Consider the following 20000-nt stretch of genomic DNA (forward strand, 5'->3'; position numbering starts at 1 on the left):
ACTGTCCATTATAGTCCCTATGTCCACACTGTCCATTATAGTCCCTATGTCCACACTGTCCATTATAGTCCCTATGTCCACACTGTCCATTATAGTCCCTATGTCCACACTGTCCATTATAGTCCCTATGTCCACACTGTCCATTATAGTCCCTATGTCCACACTGTCCATTATAGTCCCTATGTCCACACTGTCCATTATAGTCCCTATGTCCACACTGTCCATTATAGTCCCTATGTCCACACTGTCCATTATAGTCCCTATGTCCACACTGTCCATTATAGTCCCTATGTCCACACTGTCCATTATGTCAGGGCTTAAAGTTCTCAGTCCTGGGGACTGATTTCAGTCCTGAGGATCTCATAGGGGTCATTTAATGAGATCAGTGCAGATTTGAAAAAAAAAAACCTTTTCAGTCTTGGGATTGTTTTTGGCTTTAAGCCCTGCCCTATGTCCACACTGTCCATTATAGTCCCTATGTCCACACTGTCCAATAGAAATCGACATTTTATTTATCACGTTCAAATGCTTGTGAAAGAACCTGGCGATTTGCAATGTAGGCAGAGTGACAATAAACAGGCATTTTTTGGACCCTGGTCATGGAATGACCTGCAGACCAGACTCAAACTGGCTTCTGTGATTCCCCTAGTGAGTTTTAAAAGGATTGAAGGGCACATCATGTCCCAGACACTGAATATTATTGCTCTAGTCTTATTCTTTGAGACACACATTCATCCCTTTTTTAACTGGTTAAATAAGATAACGAGGAGAACATGTGAGGGTACCTACCCTAGGGGACACGGGGAGAACATGTGAGGGAACCTACCCTAGGGGACACGAGGAGAACATGTGAGGGTACCTACCCTAGGGGACACGGGGGGAACATGTGAGGGTACCTACCCTAGGGGACACGGGGAGAACATGCGAGGGTACCTACCCTAGGGGACACGGGGAGAACATGTGAGGGTACCTACCCTAGGGGACACGGGGAGAACATGTGAGGGTACCTACCCTAGGGGACACGGGGAGAACATGTGAGGGTGCCTACCCTAGGGGACACGGGGAGCACATGTGAATGTGCCTACCCTAGGGGACATTGAGAGAACAAGCACACTCCACACAGAAAAGCCCTTTCACCAACCCCACCTAGGGTAGGTCTGTCATGTTTAAACTAAGTGAAGTTACGTAGCATAGCTTTAACCAAACCCCTTAGTGCAGCTGAGGTCTGTCATAGTGTAGCTTTAAGTCATGTTTAAAGTGAAGTTACGTAGCATAGCTTTAACCAAACCCCTTAGTGCAGCTGAGGTCTGTCATAGTGTAGCTTTAAGTCATGTTTAAAGTGAAGTTACGTAGCATAGCTTTAACCAAACCCCTTAGTGCAGCTGAGGTCTGTCATAGTGTAGCTTTAAGTCATGTTTAAAGTGAAGTTACGTAGCATAGCTTTAACCAAACCCCTTAGTGCAGCTGAGGTCTGTCATAGTGTAGCTTTAAGTCATGTTTAACGTGAAGGGTGTGTCCTTCTACTGATATGATCCTGAACAAACAGGCGTAGTGGTCGTTTAGTTCGCCCCAGAGGCATCCTGGGTAAGAGGAGAGCACACAACCACCTCCTTGGTTGGAGGAACAAAACTTATAGCATCGCAATGTTTGAACACGGTCGCATTTAATCAAGGCTGCTTAAAGTGGATCTGGTTTCCTCAAACACCGGATTAAGTGAGCAAGCAATATTAGCATACTAATTATTTGTGGTGTTATTATTACTACTGTAGGCAAAGGATTCCGTGGAGCATCTTAACATCCAGGGTTCTGATCATTTAGTTTATTGATTTAGAGTAGACTTTTAGAACGGGAAGGCGTTTAAACGCTGGACATCTGGAGAGAGGATTGTACGAAGGAATGAACTGAAGACGACCATCCAGACTTCACACACACACACACACACAGAGAGAGAGAGAGAGCTGCTAAACAAGGTTGTTTTGAATTCTTCATCTGTTCTTTGTAATTGCATTTAATGTTGACTTATTGTTGGTCTTAAACAGTGGTGGTAAAAGTACTCAAATGTTGTTTTTTTCAACTTCAGTAAGAGTATCAATACTGCAAGGTATAAATACTGTTAAGTAAAAGTATTGGCATCAAAATGTACATTGTGCAGAATATCCCGTTTCGAGTTTTCAAATGTATACAAATGTTTTGAAAATAGCAGATCTACAAGCGATGAGACGCATTGTGAGCTTCAGCTATCAGCTATTTTCAAAAGATTTGGCTGAAATGGCTGAAATGAATAGGTTAATGTTTGTTTTGTAATAATACTCAAAATCTACAAAGTAACTAACTAGAGTTTTCAAATACATGTAGTAGATGTAAAAGTATTGGAATTTGGAAATACTCCAGTAAAGTAAAAACTTGCACCTCAAAATATTACTTATATACTGCTTGAGTAAATATACTTTCCAGCACTGATTTTAATTAGTTGTTAAAAGCGAGTTTTTGCTGGTTTATGTTTTATTTAGTGGGAAAAGACGTAATTTTAGTTTAGTTATTAGTTTCAGTGTTGATGTTGGTCTGATAAGTCTATGTGGTAGTCAGGGAGGGGTTAAGTCTATGTGGTAGTCAGGGAGGGGTTAAGTCTATGTGGTAGTCAGGGAGGGGTTAAGTCTATGTGGTAGTCAGGGAGGGGTTAAGTCTATGTGGTAGTCAGGGAGGGGTTAAGTCTATGTGATAGTCAGGGAGGGGTTAAGTCTATGGTAGTCAGGGAGGGGTTAAGTCTATGTGGTAGTCAGGGAGGGGTTAAGTCTATGTGGTAGTCAGGGAGGGGTTAAGTCTATGTGATAGTCAGGGAGGGGTTAAGTCTATGGTAGTCAGGGAGGGGTTAAGTATGTGGTAGTCAGGGAGGGGTTAAGTCTATGGTAGTCAGGGAGGGGTTAAGTCTATGTGGTAGTCGGGGAGGGGTTAAGTCTATGGTAGTCAGGGAGGGGTTAAGTATGTGGTAGTCAGGGAGGGGTTAAGTCTATGAGGTAGTCGGAGGGGTTAAGTCTATGTGGTAGTCAGGGAGGGGTTAAGTCTATGAGGTAGTCAGGGAGGGGTTAAGTCTATGTGGTAGTCAGGGAGGGGTTAAGTCTATGTGGTAGTCAGGGAGGGGGTTAAGTCTATGTGGTAGTCAGGGAGGGGTTAAGTCTATGTGGTAGTCAGGGAGGGGTTAAGTCTATGTGGTAGTCAGGGAGGGGTTAAGTCTATGTGGTAGTCAGGGAGGGGTTAAGTCTATGTGGTAGTCAGGGAGGGGTTAAGTCTATGTGGTAGTCAGGGAGGGGTTAAGTCTATGTGGTAGTCAGGGAGGGGTTAAGTCTATGTGGTAGTCAGGGAGGGGTTAAGTCTATGTGGTAGTCGGGGAGGGGTTAAGTCTATGTGGTAGTCAGGGAGGGGTTAAGTCTATGGTAGTCAGGGAGGGGTTAAGTCTATGTGGTAGTCAGGGAGGGGTTAAGTCTATGTGGTAGTCAGGGAGGGGTTAAGTCTATGTGGTAGTCAGGGAGGGGTTAAGTCTATGTGGTAGTCAGGGAGGGGTTAAGTCTATGTGGTAGTCAGGGAGGGGTTAAGTCTATGTGGTAGTCAGGGAGGGGTTAAGTCTATGTGGTAGTCAGGGAGGGGTTAAGTCTATGTGGTAGTCAGGGAGGGGTTAAGTCTATGGTAGTCAGGGAGGGGTTAAGTCTATGTGGTAGTCAGGGAGGGGTTAAGTCTATGGTAGTCAGGGAGGGGTTAAGTCTATGTGGTAGTCAGGGAGGGGTTAAGTCTATGTGGTAGTCAGGGAGGGGTTAAGTCTATGGTAGTCAGGGAGGGGTTAAGTCTATGAGGTAGTCAGGGAGGGGTTAAGTCTATGTGGTAGTCAGGGAGGGGTTAAGTCTATGTGGTAGTCAGGGAGGGGTGACATTCTACAACCGACCAGTGACCGGATGGGAACCACAAGGTTCCTGGTTCGATCCCTGTGGGCTCCCCCAGAGTTAGTGTGGAAGTGTCCTTGAGCAAGACTCTGAACCCCTAATTGCTCCTGATGTGCAGGTTGGTGCCTTGCATGGTTTCCTCCGGAATCATGTGCGTGAATGTAATACACAATCTCTGCAAAACACCTTGGATAAAGGCGCTATATATTAATGCACCATTTATTGCTATTTTGTGTAGATTTCCTAACTGATAAAAAAAAACCTACGGGCATTTCTCTATAGTTTTCGTCAGTTTGTTTTCTGCCCCTTTAGGCTAGCGGGTAAGATGATGCATGGCTTTACACCCAGGTCATGGGTTCGATCCCGCGCACCGCCAACACAGCGTATAGTAGTAGGTGTTGCACTGACTCCACCTTGGCATCCCATCTCCCAGAGGTCTGACTCCACCTTGGCATCCCATCTCCCAGAGGTCTGACTCCACCTTGGCATCCCATCTCCCAGAGGTCTAGACTAGCACATTAAAACAGCGGTAGACTCCTGCACCCTGGCTGATACCGACAAGAAGTCTCTCAGACTTACTTATTTTAGTTTGTATTGCATTTGTTGTGAACTCTAGCGGAGGGTTGGTTGTTTTAGTGAACTCTAGCGGAGGGTTGGTTGTTCTAGTGAACTCTAGCGGAGGGTTGTTCTAGTGAACTCTAGCGGAGGGTTGGTTGTTTTAGTGAACTCTAGCGGAGGGTTGGTTGTTCTAGTGAACTCTAGCGGAGGGTTGTTCTAGTGAACTCTAGCGGAGGGTTGTTCTAGTGAACTCTAGCGGAGGGTTGGTTGTTCTAGTGAACTCTAGCGGAGGGTTGTTCTAGTGAACTCTAGAGGAGGGTTGGTTCTAGTGAACTCTAGCAGAGGGTTGGTTGTTCTAGTGAACTCTAGAGGAGGGTTGGTTGTTCTAGTGAACTCTAGCAGAGGGTTGGTTGTTCTAGTGAACTCTAGCGGAGGGTTGTTCTAGTGAACTCTAGCGGAGGGTTGGTTGTTCTAGTGAACTCTAGCGGAGGGTTGGTTGTTCTAGTGAACTCTAGAGGAGGGTTGGTTGTTCTAGTGAACTCTAGCAGAGGGTTGGTTGTTCTAGTGAACTCTAGAGGAGGGTTGGTTGTTCTAGTGAACTCTAGCAGAGGGTTGGTTGTTCTAGTAAACTCTAGAGGAGGGTTGGTTGTTCTAGTGAACTCTAGCAGAGGGTTGGTTGTTCTAGTGAACTCTAGAGGAGGGTTGGTTGTTCTAGTGAACTCTAGCAGAGGGTTGGTTGTTCTAGTGAACTCTAGAGGAGGGTTGGTTGTTCTAGTGAACTCTAGCAGAGGGTTGGTTGTTCTAGTGAACTCTAGCGGAGGGTTGGTTGTTCTAGTGAACTCTAGCGGAGGGTTGGTTGTTCTAGTGAACTCTAGCGGAGGGTTCGTTGTTCTAGTGAACTCTAGCGGAGGGTTGGTTGTTCTAGTGAACTCTAGCGGAGGGTTGGTTGTTCTAGTGAACTCTAGCGGAGGGTTCGTTGTTCTAGTGAACTCTAGAGGAGGGTTGGTTGTTATAGTGAACTCTAGAGGAGGGTTGGTTGTTCTAGTGAACTCTAGCGGAGGGTTGTTCTAGTGAACTCTAGCGGAGGGTTGGCGGTGATGGAGGGCCGAGCGTCGACCCTGAAGGAACAGTTTCACTTGTCTTTTAGTTTTTACCAGCTGCTGTGTGTAAAGCACAGCGGGTCAACGTTCTCTCTGCGCTGCTTTCACGCCCACTTGCTGTAGTTGAGACCTATATGTTTCTCATTGGCTGTACTGACAACCTATCATGCTGATTGGCTGCCTCGTCTCTATAGGCAACTACAGCTTCTAGTCGACCTCTCAGCCATGGGATATAAGGCAGCAGCTGGTAATTTATTGATGTCATCACTTCTTGTTATGGTCTTTAGCTTTAGTGAACTCTTATTGTGATGGAGGGCCGAGCGTCGACCCTGAAGGAGGCCATGCAGGCTAAGAACCTGGACCCCAGGAAGTGGGTCCGACCCGAGACGGTCAAAGGGTTCACCGACTTCGTCCTCAACAAGCAGCAGACAGACAGAGAGGCGGACGGAGACTTCGACAGCAAAGAGATGTGTGAGTACGTCCCCCCCCCCCCCCCCCCCCCCCCCCAGAATATGCTGTGTGTTCAAGTGGTTTAACAAAAGTGGCCTTTTGATTATGGCGATGCCACAATAATATCGTTCGAATGGTCCCATCCGTAGTGTTAAAACAATTATGGTAACTCATTTTCCAAGGTGTTAAAACGGTGTGAAGGAGACGAGGTGTTAAAACGGTGTGAAGGAGACGAGGTGTGAAGGAGACGAGGTGTTAAAACGGTGTGAAGGAGACGAGGTGTTAAAACGCTGTGAAGGAGACGAGGTTTTAAAACGCTGTGAAGGAGACGAGGTGTGAAGGAGACGAGGTGTTAAAACGGTGTGAAGGAGACGAGGTGTTAAAACGCTGTGAAGGAGACGAGGTGTTAAAACGGTGTGAAGGAGACGAGGTGTGAAGGAGACGAGGTGTTAAAACGGTGTGAAGGAGACGAGGTGTTAAAACGGTGTGAAGGAGACGAGGTGTTAAAACGGTGTTAAGGAGACGAGGTGTTAAAACGCTGTGAAGGAGACGAGGTGAAGGAGACGAGGTGTTAAACGGTGTGAAGGAGACGAGGTGTTAAAACGGTGTGAAGGAGACGAGGTGTGAAGGAGACGAGGTGTTAAACGGTGTGAAGGAGACGAGGTGTTAAAACGCTGTGAAGGAGACGAGGTTTTAAAACGCTGTGAAGGAGACGAGGTGTTAAAACGGTGTGAAGGAGACGAGGTGTTAAAACGGTGTGAAGGAGACGAGGTGTTAAAACGGTGTGAAGGAGACGAGGTGTTAAAACGCTGTGAAGGAGACGAGGTGTTAAAACGCTGTGAAGGAGACGAGGTGTGAAGGAGACGAGGTGTTAAAACGGTGTGAAGGAGACGAGGTGTTAAAACGCTGTGAAGGAGACGAGGTGTTAAAACGCTGTGAAGGAGACGAGGTGTTAAAACGGTGTGAAGGAGACGAGGTGTTAACACAGTGTGAAGGAGACGAGGTGTGAAGGAGACGAGGTGTTAAAACGGTGTGAAGGAGACGAGGTGTTAAAACGCTGTGAAGGAGACGAGGTGTTGAAACGCTGTGAAGGAGACGAGGTGTTGAAACGCTGTGAAGGAGACGAGGTGTTAAAACGCTGTGAAGGAGACGAGGTGTTGAAACGCTGTGAAGGAGACGAGGTGTTAAAACGCTGTGAAGGAGACGAGGTGTTAAAACGCTGTGAAGGAGACGAGGTGTTGAAACGCTGTGAAGGAGACGAGGTGTTGAAACGCTGTGAAGGAGACGAGGTGTTAAAACGCTGTGAAGGAGACGAGGTGTTAAAACGGTGTGAAGGAGACGAGGTGTTAACACAGTGTGAAGGAGACGAGGTGTGAAGGAGACGAGGTGTTAAAACGCTGTGAAGGAGACGAGGTGTTAAAACGGTGTGAAGGAGACGAGGTGTGAAGGAGACGAGGTGTTAAAACGCTGTGAAGGAGACGAGGTGTTAAAACGCTGTGAAGGAGACGAGGTGTTAAAACGCTGTGAAGGAGACGAGGTGTGAAGGAGACGAGGTGTTAAAACGCTGTGAAGGAGACGAGGTGTTAAAACGCTGTGAAGGAGACGAGGTGTTAAAACGCTGTGAAGGAGACGAGGTGTTAAAACGGTGTGAAGGAGACGAGGTGTGAAGGAGACGAGGTGTTAAAACCGTGTGAAGGAGACGAGGTGTTAAAACGCTGTGAAGGAGACGAGGTGTGAAGGAGACGAGGTGTTAAAACCGTGTGAAGGAGACGAGGTGTTAAAACGCTGTGAAAGAGACGAGGTGTTAAAACGGTGTGAAGGAGACGAGGTGTTAAAACGCTGTGAAGGAGACGAGGTGTTAAAACGCTGTGAAGGAGACGAGGTGTTAAAACGCTGTGAAGGAGACGAGGTGTTAAAACGCTGTGAAGGAGACGAGGTGTGAAGGAGACGAGGTGTTAAAACGGTGTGAAGGAGACGAGGTGTTAAAACGGTGTGAAGGAGACGAGGTGTTAAAACGCTGTGAAGGAGACGAGGTGTTAAAACGCTGTGAAGGAGACGAGGTGTGAAGGAGACGAGGTGTTAAAACGCTGTGAAGGAGACGAGGTGTTAAAACGGTGTGAAGGAGACGAGGTGTTAAAACGGTGTGAAGGAGACGAGGTGTTAAAACGATGTGAAGGAGACGAGGTGTTAAAACGCTGTGAAGGAGACGAGGTGTTAAAACGCTGTGAAGGAGACGAGGTGTGAAGGAGACGAGGTGTTAAAACGCTGTGAAGGAGACGAGGTGAAGGAGACGAGGTGTTAAAACGGTGTGAAGGAGACGAGGTGTTAACACAGTGTGAAGGAGACGAGGTGTGAAGGAGACGAGGTGTTAAAACGCTGTGAAGGAGACGAGGTGTTAAAACGGTGTGAAGGAGACGAGGTGTTAAAACGCTGTGAAGGAGACGAGGTGTTAAAACGCTGTGAAGGAGACGAGGTGTTAAAACGCTGTGAAGGAGACGAGGTGTTAAAACGCTGTGAAGGAGACGAGGTGTGAAGGAGACGAGGTGTTAAAACGCTGTGAAGGAGACGAGGTGTTAAAACGCTGTGAAGGAGACGAGGTGTTAAAACGGTGTGAAGGAGACGAGGTGTGAAGGAGACGAGGTGTTAAAACGCTGTGAAGGAGACGAGGTGAAGGAGACGAGGTGTTAAAACGGTGTGAAGGAGACGAGGTGTTAAAACGATGTGAAGGAGACGAGGTGTTAAAACGCTGTGAAGGAGACGAGGTGTTAAAACGCTGTGAAGGAGACGAGGTGAAGGAGACGAGGTGTTAAAACGGTGTGAAGGAGACGAGGTGTTAAAACGATGTGAAGGAGACGAGGTGTTAAAACGGTGTGAAGGAGACGAGGTGTTAAAACCGTGTGAAGGAGACGAGGTGTTAAAACGGTGTGAAGGAGACGAGGTGTTAAAACGATGTGAAGGAGACGAGGTGTTAAAACGCTGTGAAGGAGACGAGGTGTTAAAACGCTGTGAAGGAGACGAGGTGTGAAGGAGACGAGGTGTTAAAACGCTGTGAAGGAGACGAGGTGAAGGAGACGAGGTGTTAAAACGGTGTGAAGGAGACGAGGTGTTAACACAGTGTGAAGGAGACGAGGTGTGAAGGAGACGAGGTGTTAAAACGGTGTGAAGGAGACGAGGTGTTAAAACGGTGTGAAGGAGACGAGGTGTGAAGGAGACGAGGTGTTAAAACGCTGTGAAGGAGACGAGGTGTTAAAACGCTGTGAAGGAGACGAGGTGTGAAGGAGATGAGGTGTTAAAACGCTGTGAAGGAGACGAGGTGTTAAAACGCTGTGAAGGAGACGAGGTGTTAAAACGCTGTGAAGGAGACGAGGTGTTAAAACGCTGTGAAGGAGACGAGGTGTTAAAACGCTGTGAAGGAGACGAGGTGTGAAGGAGACGAGGTGTTAAAACGCTGTGAAGGAGACGAGGTGTTAAAACGCTGTGAAGGAGACGAGGTGTTAAAACGGTGTGAAGGAGACGAGGTGTTAAAACCGTGTGAAGGAGACGAGGTGTTAAAACGGTGTGAAGGAGACGAGGTGTTAAAACGGTGTGAAGGAGACGAGGTGTTAAAACGCTGTGAAGGAGACGAGGTGTTAAAACGGTGTGAAGGAGACGAGGTGTTAAAACGGTGTGAAGGAGACGAGGTGCTAAAACGGTGTGAAGGAGACGAGGTGTTAAAACGCTGTGAAGGAGACGAGGTGTTAAAACGCTGTGAAGGAGACGAGGTGTTAAAACGCTGTGAAGGAGACGAGGTGTTAAAACGCTGTGAAGGAGACGAGGTGTTAAAACGGTGTGAAGGAGACGAGGTGTTAAAACGCTGTGAAGGAGACGAGGTGTTAAAACGGTGTGAAGGAGACGAGGTGTTAAAACGGTGTGAAGGAGACGAGGTGTTAAAACGCTGTGAAGGAGACGAGGTGTTAAAACGCTGTGAAGGAGACGAGGTGTGAAGGAGACGAGGTGTTAAACGGTGTGAAGGAGACGAGGTGTTAAAACGGTGTGAAGGAGACGAGGTGTGAAGGAGACGAGGTGTTAAACGGTGTGAAGGAGACGAGGTGTTAAAACGCTGTGAAGGAGACGAGGTGTGAAGGAGACGAGGTGTTAAAACGGTGTGAAGGAGACGAGGTGTTAAAACGCTGTGAAGGAGACGAGGTGTTAAAACGGTGTGAAGGAGACGAGGTGTTAAAACGCTGTGAAGGAGACGAGGTGTGAAGGAGACGAGGTGTTAAAACGGTGTGAAGGAGACGAGGTGTTAAAACGGTGTGAAGGAGACGAGGTGTTAAAACGGTGTGAAGGAGACGAGGTGTTAAAACGCTGTGAAGGAGACGAGGTGTGAAGGAGACGAGGTGTTAAAACGGTGTGAAGGAGACGAGGTGTTAAAACGGTGTGAAGGAGACGAGGTGTTAAAACGGTGTGAAGGAGACGAGGTGTTAAAACGCTGTGAAGGAGACGAGGTGTGAAGGAGACGAGGTGTTAAAACGGTGTGAAGGAGACGAGGTGTTAAAACGGTGTGAAGGAGACGAGGTGTTAAAACGGTGTGAAGGAGACGAGGTGTGAAGGAGACGAGGTGTTAAAACGCTGTGAAGGAGACGAGGTGTTAAAACGCTGTGAAGGAGACGAGGTGTGAAGGAGACGAGGTGTTAAAACGCTGTGAAGGAGACGAGGTGTGAAGGAGACGAGGTGTTAAAACGCTGTGAAGGAGACGAGGTGTTAAAACGCTGTGAAGGAGACGAGGTGAAGGAGACGAGGTGTTAAAACGCTGTGAAGGAGACGAGGTGTTAAAACGCTGTGAAGGAGACGAGGTGAAGGAGACGAGGTGTTAAAACGCTGTGAAGGAGACGAGGTGTTAAAACGCTGTGAAGGAGACGAGGTGTGAAGGAGACGACGTTTTAAAACCGTGTGAAGACGAGGTGCGTGAGAAGAAGCCATGTGAACATCAACTGCTTCACTGAACGTAAACATCCTGGAACATTTTATTGTGTTGTTGAACAGGCTTTCCATTCACATGCACGCACGCACGCACGCACGCACGCACGCACGCACGCACGCACGCATGCATGCACACACACACACACACACACACACACACACACACCACTGGGAGCCGTATGTGCTGCAGGGTGTCGTGTCATGTCTCAGTAAATCATTAGTGTCAGTCGGCCTGCTGGCTGCATGTGTAAATAGTCGTAGAGCTTTTTTTGAGTGGTGTAAACCACTCCTACAACTGGCTTTGTTAGTTTACGTGTCTGTCTGTCTGTCTGTCTGTCTGTCTGTTCGTACCAAAAAATGAGCATGGTTGCTATGGTCACCCAGTTCACCCGGGTGTGATTTCATTACGTCAGACCACAGTTGATCAGTCTGTATAAGACCTTACACCACTCAACAATTTACAATTTAGGCATTTAGCAGACGCTCTTAATCCAGAGCGATTTACATTAGGCAGGAACAAAAGTATGGGAATACATCACATATATAAAATGCACTCAGTTCACACGGGTGTGATTTCATTACGTCAGACCACAGCTGATCAGTCTGTATAAGACCTTACACCACTCAGTTAACACGGGTGTGATTTTCTTTTTTTTATCCCACGATTTTGTAACCCATTTTTCACCCCTGTGTCAATGATCTAATGTGATCCTGGGCTCTACACACCCTCCGCCAACCTGGGGAGAGCAACGGACTTGAACTCATGCTTCCTTCATGCCTGAGTGTCCAAGTTGCTCCTTTACACCTGACAGGGGGGAGTTTCCCTGGCTGGACGTAGCACGTGGAAGGAACACGTTATTCCAACCGGTTCCTTTCCCCGCCATCAGGCGCCCCGGCTGGCCAGGGGGAGGTCATTTAGAGACCAGGATCACTGCATGTTTTTTGTGAGGGTACCTATACCCTAGGGGACACGGGGAGAACATGTGAGGGTACCTACCCTAGGGGACACGGGGAGAACATGTGAGGGTACCTACCCTAGGGGACACGGGGAGAACATGTGAGGGTACCTACCCTAGGGGACACGGGGGAACATTTAAACCGAGTGCCGTGCTACGAGCTTGTAGGTCTGACACTGACATAGAAACATTTTCAGAAAACTGTCAGGGTGTAGAAGACATTTTTAGAATCTGATCTCAGGTCAAAATGGGTTAAAGAAACATCTTTGTTTACGTTGTTGTTGTTGTTGTTTACATTGTTGTTAGTGTTGGAGACAGAGAAGCGCTACATGGAAGCAGCCAAGAGGAACGACGTGGAGACCATGAAGGCTCTGAGCAGAGCGGTCAACGCCAACGCTAGGAATGTGGTGAGTCCATATAGCTCTCTGTTGGAACCAGAGCCTTAGATATAGACAGAGTTACGCAAACTGCCTTCACTTCATGGGGCTTCAGTCCAATGGCGGCTCTCCTACATAGACTTCTATTGGTCACTTCATGGGGCTTCAGTCCAATGGCGGCTCTCCTACATAGACAACCAACTGGGCCAAGTCCTGGACCGGAAGTAGTCGGAAATGCATTGGACTCAGGCGGCAACAGCCCTGCTTTAATGATCTTAAATCCCTTTATTTTAGATTGTTTTGTAGTAATAGTACAACATAAACATTACAGAGACTTTAGTTGTTACTGTACAATACTTTAAAACAGTCGTCATGTTGCACACATGCTTAAAATAGCTCTTATTTGCGCCGCCCTCGTTGAAAACAATGTATTTCCAACTCCAGCTTGCCTCAGTTCAGGCTGCATGAACAGCGCTCGAGCGCTGGGTTTTCTGCCCCCTCTATATCGTAACTCTTCTATTAGATGGCTCTGGGTTTCTGCCCCCTCTATATCGTAACTCTTCTATTAGATGGCTCTGGGTTTCTGCCCCCTCTATATCGTAACTCTTCTATTAGATGGCTCTGGGTTTCTGCCCCCTCTATATCGTAACTCTTCTATTAGATGGCTCTGGGTTTTCTGCCCCCTCTATATCGTAACTCTTCTATTAGATGGCGCTGGGTTTTCTGCCCCCTCTATATCGTAACTCTTCTATTAGATGGCTCTGGGTTTCTGCCCCCTCTATATCGTAACTCTTCTATTAGATGGCTCTGGGTTTCTGCCCCCTCTATATCGTAACTCTTCTATTAGATGGCTCTGGGTTTCTGCCCCCTCTATATCGTAACTCTTCTATTAGATGGCTCTGGGTTTCTGCCCCCTCTATATCGTAACTCTTCTATTAGATGGCTCTGGGTTTCTGCCCCCTCTATATCGTAACTCTTCTATTAGATGGCTCTGGGTTTCTGCCCCCTCTATATCGTAACTCTTCTATTAGATGGCTCTGGGTTTCTGCCCCCTCTATATCGTAACTCTTCTATTAGATGGCTCTGGGTTTCTGCCCCCTCTATATCGTAACTCTTCTATTAGATGGCTCTGGGTTTCTGCCCCCTCTATATCGTAACTCTTCTATTAGATGGCTCTGGGTTTCTGCCCCCTCTATATCGTAACTCTTCTATTAGATGGCTCTGGGTTTCTGCCCCCTCTATATCGTAACTCTTCTATTAGATGGCTCTGGGTTTCTGCCCCCTCTATATCGTAACTCTTCTATTAGATGGCTCTGGTCGGAAGTTAATTGGAACCCCTGCAACCCGACTCCGGATAAGCAGTGGAACATGGATGGATGTTTATGGGTTAGGGTTAGGGTTAGGGTTACCCAATGTAAAATATTCCATACATTTTTTTTTCTCATCAAAATATATTGAAGTACAGCAATACATGGCAACTTGAGCTGCTCTTCTTTTTCATCAAGACGATTTTTCACAAAAAAAATAGATTTCATGGGGGGGGCAAAATTGGTGAAAAACGTTCATATTATGTTCTAAATATTCCTACAAAAAAAGAGAAATGAAGTTGGGAACTTCTCCTTTGGGTCACCCATTCCTAAGACATGTGAGAATGGTCCAGTGAAGAATTCATTTTATTTGTAAAGGTCAATTGTGGGTGTATGGGTGAAATTCAGCATGCAGGTACTGAAAGACCCGCCCACCTCAGACATCAGCAACATTATGAAAATTACAAAAATATAATCGTCCTTTGTCCTGGGCCATGGCTCAGCGGTCCAGGCACCTTGGCTGGTACTCCAGGCTGGCAGTGTGCCGTGGGTTCGACTCCCGACCCCGACGGCCTTTACTGCATGTCTTCCCCCCCCCCATCTCTCTCCCCCATTTCCTGTCAGCCTACTGTCTGTCCCTCCATAACATATATAAAATAAAGGCGAAAGCCACAAAAAATATATATATATATATAATCGTCCGGGTGAAAATCACCCGTGTTTATTGTTCTAGGGTTAAATCAGTGAATTAGTGTATTTGTCTTTTAGTTTAAAGGTTTATATGTATTTTTGTGCAACCTGTGAATCTTTAAATGGTTGAAGGTGTTTGTGATTAAACTCTGTTTAGCACAACAGGACGGCGCTCCACTACGCTGTGGCAGGAAACAACATGGACGCCGTCAGACTGCTTATGAGACGCAGAGTCAAAGTGGACCCCAAAGACAAGGTGTGTTTCTAGACCCCCCCATAGTCACTGAGGGGCCCCGAGGGGCCCCCGACCCCTGCCCCAAAGACAAGGTGTGTTTCTAGACCCCCCCCCATAGTCACTGAGGGGCCCCGAGGGGCCCCCGACCCCTGCCCCAAAGACAAGGTGTGTTTCTAGACCCCCCCGTAGTCACTGAGGGGCCCCGAGGGGCCCCCGACCCCTGCCCCAAAGACAAGGTGTGTTTCTAGACCCCCCCCATAGTCACTGAGGGGCCCCCGACCCCTGCCACAAAGACAAGGTGTGTTTCTAGACCCCCCCGTAGTCACTGAGGGGCCCCGAGGGGCCCCAGACCCCTGCCCCAAAGACAAGGTGTGTTTCTAGACCCCCCCCATAGTCACTGAGGGGCCCCCGACCCCTGCCCCAAAGACAAGGTGTGTTTCTAGACCCCCCCATAGTCACTGAGGGGCCCCGAGGGGCCCCAGACCCCTGCCCCAAAGACAAGGTGTGTTTCTAGACCCCCCCCCCATAGTCACTGAGGGGCCCCCGACCCCTGCCCCAAAGACAAGGTGTGTTTCTAGACCCCCCCCCATAGTCACTGAGGGGCCCCGAGGGGCCCCCGACCCCTGCCCCAAAGACAAGGTGTGTTTCTAGACCCCCCATAGTCACTGAGGGGCCCCCGACCCCTGCCCCAAAGACAAGGTGTGTTTCTAGACCCCCCCATAGTCACTGAGGGTTCCCGACCCCTGCCCCAAAGACAAGGTGTGTTTCTAGACCCCCCCGTAGTCACTGAGGGGCCCCCGACCCCTGCCCCAAAGACAAGGTGTGTTTCTAGACCCCCCATAGTCACTGAGGGGCCCCGAGGGGCCCCCGACCCCTGCCCCAAAGACAAGGTGTGTTTCTAGACCCCCCCCCCATAGTCAATGAGGGGCCCCCGACCCCTGCCCCAAAGACAAGGTGTGTTTCTAGACCCCCCCATAGTCACTGAGGGGCCCCCGACCCCTGCCCCAAAGATCCTGTAGTCACTGAGGGTTCCCGAGGGGCCCCAGACCCCTGCCCCAAAGATCCTGTAGTCACTGAGGGGCCCCCGACCCCTGCCCCAAAGACAAGGTGTGTTTCTAGACCCCCCATAGTCACTGAGGGTTCCCAGAGGGGCCCCAGACCCCTGCCCCAAAGATCCTGTAGTCACTGAGGGGCCCCCGACCCCTGCCCCAAAGACAAGGTGTGTTTCTAGACCCCCCCCCGTAGTCACTGAGGACCCCCGAGGGGCCCCAGACCCCTGCCCCAAAGATCCTGTAGTCACTGAGGGGCCCCGAGGGGCCCCCGACCCCTGCCCCAAAGACGAGGTGTGTTTCTAGACCCCCCCCATAGTCACTGAGGGGCCCCGAGGGGCCCCCGACCCCTGCCCCAAAGACAAGGTGTGTTTCTAGACCCCCCCCCCGTAGTCACTGAGGGGCCCCGAGGGGCCCCCGACCCCTGCCCCAAAGACAAGGTGTGTTTCTAGACCCCCCATAGTCACTGAGGGGCCCCCGACCCCTGCCCCAAAGACAAGGTGTGTTTCTAGACCCCCCCCATAGTCACTGAGGGGCCCCCGACCCCTGCCCCAAAGACAAGGTGTGTTTCTAGCCCCCCCCCATAGTCACTGAGGGGCCCCCGACCCCTGCCCCAAAGACAAGGTGTGTTTCTAGACCCCCCATAGTCACTGAGGGGCCCCGAGGGGCCCCCGACCCCTGCCCCAAAGACAAGGTGTGTTTCTAGACCCCCCATAGTCACTGAGGGGCCCCCGACCCCTGCCCCAAAGACAAGGTGTGTTTCTAGACCCCCCATAGTCACTGAGGGGCCCCTGCCCCAAAGACAAGGTGTGTTTCTAGACCCCCCCATAGTCACTGAGGGGCCCCCGACCCCTGCCCCAAAGACAAGGTGTGTTTCTAGACCCCCCATAGTCACTGAGGGGCCTCGAGGGGCCCCCGACGCCTGCCCCAAAGACAAGGTGTGTTTATAGACCCCCCCATAGTCACTGAGGGTTCCCGAGGGGCCCCCGACCCCTGCCCAAAAGACAAGGTGTGTTTCTAGACCCCCCATAGTCACTGAGGGGCCCCCGACCCCTGCCCCAAAGACAAGGTGTGTTTCTAGACCCCCCCATAGTCACTGAGGGTTCCAGAGGGGCCCCCGACCCCTGCCCCAAAGACGAGGTGTGTTTCTAGACCCCCCATAGTCACTGAGGGGCCCCCGACCCCTGCCCCAAAGACAAGGTGTGTTTCTAGACCCCCCATAGTCACTGAGGGTTCCAGAGGGGCCCCCGACCCCTGCCCCAAAGACGAGGTGTGTTTCTAGACCCCCCATAGTCACTGAGGGGCCCCCGACCCCTGCCCCAAAGACAAGGTGTGTTTCTAGACCCCCCATAGTCACTGAGGGTTCCAGAGGGGCCCTCGACCCCTGCCCCAAAGACAAGGTGTGTTTCTAGACCCCCCATAGTCACTGAGGGTTCCAGAGGGGCCCCCGACCCCTTCCCCAAAGACAAGGTGTGTTTCTAGACCCCCCATAGTCACTGAGGGGCCTCGAGGGGCCCCCGACCCCTGCCCCAAAGACAAGGTGTGTTTCTAGACCCCCCATAGTCACTGAGGGGCCTCGAGGGGCCCCAGACCCCTGCCCCAAAGACAAGGTGTGTTTCTAGACCCCCCATAGTCACTGAGGGTTCCCGAGGGGCCCCCGACCCCTGCCCCAAAGACAAGGGGTGTTTCTAGACCCCCTGTAGTCACTGAGGACCCCCGAGGGGCCCCAGACCCCTGCCCCAAAGACAAGGTGTGTTTCTAGACCCCCCATAGTCACTGAGGGTTCCCGAGGGGCCCCCGACCCCTGCCCCAAAGACAAGGGGTGTTTCTAGACCCCCTGTAGTCACTGAGGACCCCCGAGGGGCCCCCGACCCCTGCCCCAAAGACAAGGTGTGTTTCTAGACCCCCCATAGTCACTGAGGGTTCCCGAGGGGCCCCCGACCCCTGCCCCAAAGACAAGGTGTGTTTCTAGACCCCCCGTAGTCACTGAGGGTTCCCGAGGGGCCCCAGACCCCTGCCCCAAAGATCCTGTAGTCACTGAGGGGCCCCGAGGGGCCCCAGACCCCTGCCCCAAAGATCCTGTAGTCACTGAGGGGCCCCGAGGGGCCCCAGACCCCTGCCCCAAAGATCCTGTAGTCACTGAGGGGCCCCAGACCCCTGCCCCAAAGATCCTGTAGTCACTGAGGGGCCCCAGACCCCTGCCCCAAAGACAAGGTGTGTTTGTACACAACACATCATTGTTGATCTACACATTTCTTCGTACATTAACTGCTAGTCAGGTTTCCACCCGACAGATCTACAATGACCTTGTAGATCTGCTAGTCAGGTTTCCACCCGACAGATCTACAATGACCTTGTAGATCTGCTAGTCAGGTTTCCACCCGACAGATCTACAATGACCTTGTAGATCTGCTAGTCAGGTTTCCACCCGACAGACCATACAATGACCTTGTAGATCTGCTAGTCAGGTTTCCACCTGACAGACCATACAATGACCTTGTAGATCTGCTAGTCAGGTTTCCACCTGACAGACCATACAATGACCTTGTAGATCTGCTAGTCAGGTTTCCACCTGACAGACCATACAATGACCTTGTAGATCTGCTAGTCAGGTTTCCACCCGACAGATCTACAATGACCTTGTAGATCTGCTAGTCAGGTTTCCACCAGACAGATCTACAATGACCTTGTAGATCTGCTAGTCAGGTTTCCACCCGACAGATCTACAATGACCTTGTAGATCTGCTAGTCAGGTTTCCACCAGACAGATCTACAATGACCTTGTAGATCTGCTAGTCAGGTTTCCACCAGACAGATCTACAATGACCTTGTAGATCTGCTAGTCAGGTTTCCACCCGACAGATCTACAATGACCTTGTAGATCTGCTAGTCAGGTTTCCACCAGACAGATCTACAATGACCTTGTAGATCTGCTAGTCAGGTTTCCACCCGACAGATCTACAATGACCTTGTAGATCTGCTAGTCAGGTTTCCACCAGACAGATCTACAATGACCTTGTAGATCTGCTAGTCAGGTTTCCACCAGACAGATCTACAATGACCTTGTAGATCTGCTAGTCAGGTTTCCACCCGTCAGACCATACAATGACCTTGTAGATCTGCTAGTCAGGTTTCCACCCGTCAGACCATACAATGACCTTGTAGATCTGCTAGTCAGGTTTCCACCCGTCAGACCATACAATGACCTTGTAGATCTGCTAGTCAGGTTTCCACCAGACAGATCTACAATGACCTTGTAGATCTGCTAGTCAGGTTTCCACCCGTCAGACCATACAATGACCTTGTAGATCTGCTAGTCAGGTTTCCACCCGTCAGACCATACAATGACCTTGTAGATCTGCTAGTCAGGTTTCCACCCGTCAGACCATACAATGACCTTGTAGATCTGCTAGTCAGGTTTCCACCCGTCAGACCATACAATGACCTTGTAGATCTGCTAGTCAGGTTTCCACCAGACGGACCATAACAATGATTGTGATTCTGCTAATCAGTTGCTCTATAGAGCATCGCAGTCCCGCCCCCTTTCATGATGACGCCAGGCCCAGGAAATGAATCCCAATGCATTTTTCCCATAGACATTTCAAAAAGTATTTATTTAAAGACCTTTTAAGCGTCGTGCAAAGCCAACTCGAGTCGTGACAAATCATGACAAAGAACACAATATTTTGGACCAAACAAATAATTACAAAGAAGAAAAACAACAAAAAATGTGTTTTTTTTCCTACTTTCTAATTCTTTGTTTGGCCCAAAACATTGTGTTTATTTTCATGATTTGTCACGACAAGAGTTGTCTTTGTCCGCGGCGTAAACGTCTTTAAATAAATACTTTCTGAAAAGTAAGAGGAAAATGAACGGGGATTTCTTTTCCGGGTCTCTCGAGGGGGCGGGGCTGAAAGGGGGCGGGGCTGCGACGCTAGTCTATATTGTGATCAAAGAGAGGATGTGAACATCACATACAGTACATGAAAAGGTGTTTCTCTCTGGAGGCCTGAGGCTCCGAAGCGGCTGTTGCTCAGTGACACTTTGTTTACTTTGCATTACTGTGTGTGTGTGTGTGTGTGCGTGTGCGTGTGCGTGTGCGTGTGCGTGTGCGTGTGCGTGTGCGCGTGCGTGCGTGCGTGCGTGCGCAGCATGGGGTCACACCCCTCCATCTCGCTGCCTGGTTCGGGTGTCTGGACGTCATGAAGCTGTTAGTTCAGGCTGGAGCCGAACAGAAGACCGAGAACGACGTAAAACATGTTTATTATACATTTTAAAGGACAGGGTTAATTCCTACGCAGTTTACTATGTATGGAATATCATTTCATACTTTTCTAGGTCTGGAAAAGTATAGAAAATGTAAAATAATGTATGGAAAAAAGTA

This window comes from Electrona antarctica, assembly GCF_951216825.1.
Source record: "Electrona antarctica genome assembly, chromosome: 12".
Taxonomy (NCBI): domain Eukaryota; kingdom Metazoa; phylum Chordata; class Actinopteri; order Myctophiformes; family Myctophidae; genus Electrona; species Electrona antarctica.